The sequence below is a fragment of the Triticum urartu genome, chromosome 7A, assembly GCF_056163025.1.
Source record: "Triticum urartu cultivar PI428250 chromosome 7A, HENAU_Tu73, whole genome shotgun sequence".
Taxonomy (NCBI): Eukaryota; Viridiplantae; Streptophyta; class Magnoliopsida; order Poales; family Poaceae; genus Triticum; species Triticum urartu.
This window is the reverse complement of record NC_141879.1, coordinates 207,995,815-208,000,293: the sequence shown is the minus strand read 5'-3', so window position 1 is coordinate 208,000,293 and position 4,479 is coordinate 207,995,815.

Below are 4,479 nucleotides of genomic sequence, written 5' to 3'. Positions count from 1 at the left end.
TTTATCGGTCAAACCGCATAACAACATACGTTGTTCCCTTTGTCATCGGTATGTTACTTGCCTGAGATTCGATCGTCGGTATATCAATACCTAGTTCAATCTCGTTACCAGCAAGTCTCTTTACTCGTTCCGTAACACATCATCCCACAACTAACTCATTAGTTGCAATGCTTGCAAGGCTTATAGTGATGTGCATTACCAAGTGGGCCCAGAGATACCTCTCCGACAATTGGAGTGACAAATCCTAATCTCGAAATACGCCAACCCAACAAGTACCTTCAGAGACACCTGTAGAGCACCTTTATAATCACCCAGTTACGTTGTGGCGTTTGGTGGCACACAAAGTGTTCCTCCGGTAAACGGGAGTTGCATAATCTCATAGTCATAGAAACATGTATAAGTCATGAAGAAAGCAATAGCAACAAACTAAACGATCAAGTGCTATGCCAACGGAATGGGTCAAGTCAATCACATCATTCTCTAATGATGTGACCCCGTTAATCAAATGACAACTCATGTCTATGGCTAGGAAACTTAACCATCTTTGATTCAACGAGCTAGTCAAGTAGAGGCATAATAGTGACATACTGTTTGTCTATGTATCCACACATGTATTATGTTTCCGGTTAATACAATTCTAGCATGAATAATAAACATTTATCATGATATAAGGAAATAAATAATAACTTTATTATTGCCTCTAGGGCATATTTCCTCCAGTCTCCCACTTGCACTAGAGTCAATAATCTAGTTCACATCGCCATGTGATTTAATACCAATAGTTCACATCACCATGTGATTAACACCCATAGTTCACATCGACATGTGACCAACACCCAAAGGGTTTACTAGAGTCAATAATCTAGTTCACATCACTATGTGATTAACACCCAAAGAGTACTAAGCTGTGATCATGTTTTGCTTGTGAGAGAAGTTTAGTCAAAGGGTCTGCAACATTCAGATCCGTATGTATTTTGCAAATTTCTATGTCAGCAATGCTCTGCACGGAGCTACTCTAGATAATTGCTCCCACTTTCAATATGTATCCAGATTGAGACTTAGAGTCATCTGGATCAGTTTCAAAACTTGCATCGACGTAACCCTTTACGATGAACCTTTTGTCACCTCCATAATCGAGAAACATATCGTTACTCCAGTAAGGATAATGTTGACCAATGTCCAGTGATCTACTCCTAGGTCACTATTGTACTCCCTTGCCAAACTCAGGGCAGGGTATACAATAGGTCTGGTACACAACATGGCATACTTTATAGAACCTATGGCTGAGGCATAGGGAACGACTTTCATTTTCTTTCTATCTTCTGCCGTGGTCGGACTTTGAGTCTTACTCAATTTCACACCTTGTAACACAGGCAAGAACTCTTTCTTTGACTGTTCAATTTTGAACTATTTCAAAATCTTGTCAAGGTATGTACTCATTGAAAAAACTTATCAAGCGTCTTGATCTATATCTATAGATCTTGATGCTTAATATGTAAGCAGCTTCACTGAGGTCTTTCTTTGAAAAACTCCTTTCAAACACTCCTTTATGATTTGCAGAATAATTCTACATTGTTTCCGATCAATAATAGGTCATTCACATATACTTATCAGAAATGCTGTAGTGCTCCCATTCACTTTCTTGTAAATACAGGCTTCACCGCAAGTCTGTATAAAACTATATGCTTTGATCAACTTATCAAAGCGTATATTCCAACTCCGAGATGCTTGCACCAGTCCATAGATGGATCGCTGGAGCTTGCATATTTCCTTAGCACCTTTAGGATTGACAAAACCTTTCCGGATGCATCATATACAAATCTTCTTTAATAAATCCATTAAGGAATGCAGTTTTGTTTATCCATTTGCCAGATTTCATAAAATGCGGCAATTGCTAACATGATTCGGACAGACTTAAGCATAGATACGAGTGAGAATCTCTCATCGTAGTCAACACCTTGAACTTGTCGAAAACCTTTTTATGACAATTCTAGCTTTGTAGATAGTAACACTACTATCAGCGTCTGTCTTCCTCTTGAAGATCCATTTAATCTCAATGCCTCGCCGATCATTGGGCAAGTCAATCAAAGTCCATACTTTGTTCTCATACATGGATCTCATCTCAGATTTTATGGCCTCAAGTCATTTCGCGGAATCTGGGCTCATCATCGCTTCCTCATAGTTCGTAGGCTCGTCATGGTCAAGTAACATGACCTCCAGAACAGGATTACCGTACCACTCTGGTGCGGATCTCACTCTGGTTTACCTACGAGGTTCGGTAGTAACTTGATCTGAAGTTACATGATCATCATCATTAGCTTCCTCACTAATTGGTGTAGTAGTCACAGGAATAGATTTCTGTGATGAACTACTTTCCCATAATGGAGCAGGCACAGTTACCTCATCAAGTTCTACTTTCCTCCCACTCACTTCTTTCGAGAGAAACTCCTTCTCTAGAAAGGATCCATTCAAAGCAACGAATATCTTGGCTTCAGATATGTGATAGAAGGTGTACCTAAAATTTTCTTTTGGGTATCCTATGAAGACGCACTTCTCCGATTTGGGTTTGAGCTTATCAGGTTGAAACTTTTTCACATAAGCATTGCAACCTCAAACTTTAAGAAACGACAGCTTCGGTTTCTTGCCAAACCATAGTTCATACAGTGTCTTCTCAATGGATTGAGATGGTGCCCTATTTAACGTGAATGCAGCTGTCTCTAATGCATAACCCCAAAACGATAGTGGTAAATCGGTAAGAGAAATCATAGATCGCACCATATCTAATAAAGTACGGTTATGACGTTCGGACACACCATTACACTGTGGTGTTCCAGGTGGCGTGAGTAGTGAAACTATTTCACATTGTTTTTAACTGAAGGCCAAACTCGTAACTCAAATATTTTACTTCTGCGATCATATTGTAGAAACTTTTATTTTTGTTACGATGATTCTCCACTTTACTCTGAAATTCTTTGAACTTTTCAAATGTTTCAGACTTGTGTTTCATCAAGTAGATATACTCATATCTGCTCAAATCATCTGCGAAGATCAGAAAATAATGATACCTGCCACGAGCCTCAATATTCATCGGGACACATACATCAGTATGTATGATTTCCAACAAATCTGTTGCTCGCTCCATTGTTCCGGAGAACGGAGTCTTAGTCATCTTGCCCATGAGGCATGGTTCACAAGCATCAACTGATTCATAATCAAGTGATTCCAAAAGCCCATCCACATGGATTTTCTTCACGCGCTTTACACCAATATGACCTGAACGGCAGTGCCACAAATAAGTTGCACTATCATTATTAACTTTGCATCTTTTGGTTTCAATATTATGAATATGTGTATCACTACGATCGAGATCCAACGACCCATTTTCATTGGGTGTGTAACCATATAAGGTTTGATTCATGTAAACAGAACAACAATTTATTCTCTTACTTAAATGAATAACTGTATTGCAATAAACATGATCAAATCATATTCATGCTCAACGCAAACACCAAATAACACTTATTTAGGTTCAACACTAATCCCAAAAGTATAGGGAGTGTGCGATGATGATCATATCTTGGAACCACTTTCAACACACATCGTCACTTCACTCTTAACTAGTCTATGTTCATTCTGCAACTCCCGTTTCGAGTTACTACTCTTAGAAAATGAACCAGTATCAAATACCGAGGGGTTGCTACGAACACTAGTAAAATACACATCAATAATCTGTATATCAAATATACCTTTGTTCACTTTGCCATCCTTCTTATCCGCCAAATACTTGGGGCAGTTCCGCTTCTAGTGACCAGTCCCTTTGCAGTAGAAGCACTTAGTCTCAGGCTTAGGACCAGACTTGGGCTTCTTCACTTGAGTAGCAACTTGCTTGCCGTTCTTCTTGAAGTTCTCCTTCTTCCCTTTGCCCTTTTCTTGAAGCTAGTGGTCTTGTCGACCGTCAACACTTGATATTTTTCTTGATTTCTACCTTCGTCGATTTCAGCATTACGAAGAGCTTGGGAATCATTTCCGTTATCCCTTGCATATCATAGTTCATCACGAAGTTCTACTAACTTGGTGATGGTGACTAGAGAATTTTGTCAATCACTATTTTATCTGGAAGATTAACTCCCACTTGATTCAAGCGATTGTAGTACCTAGACAATCTGAGCACATGCTCACTGCTTGAGCTATTCTCCTCCATCTTTTAGCTATAGAACTTGTTGGAGACTTCATATCTCTCAACTCGGGTATTTGCTTGAAATATTAACTTCAACTCCTGGAACATCTCATATGGTCCATGACGTTCAAAACATCTTTGAAGTCCCGATTCTAAGCCGTTTAAGCATGGTGAACTAAACTATCAAGTAGTCATCATATTGAGCTAGCCAAATGTTCATAACATCTACATCTGCTCCTGCAATAGGTTTGTCACCTAGCGGTGCATCAAAGACATAATTCTTCTGTGCAGCAATGAGGATA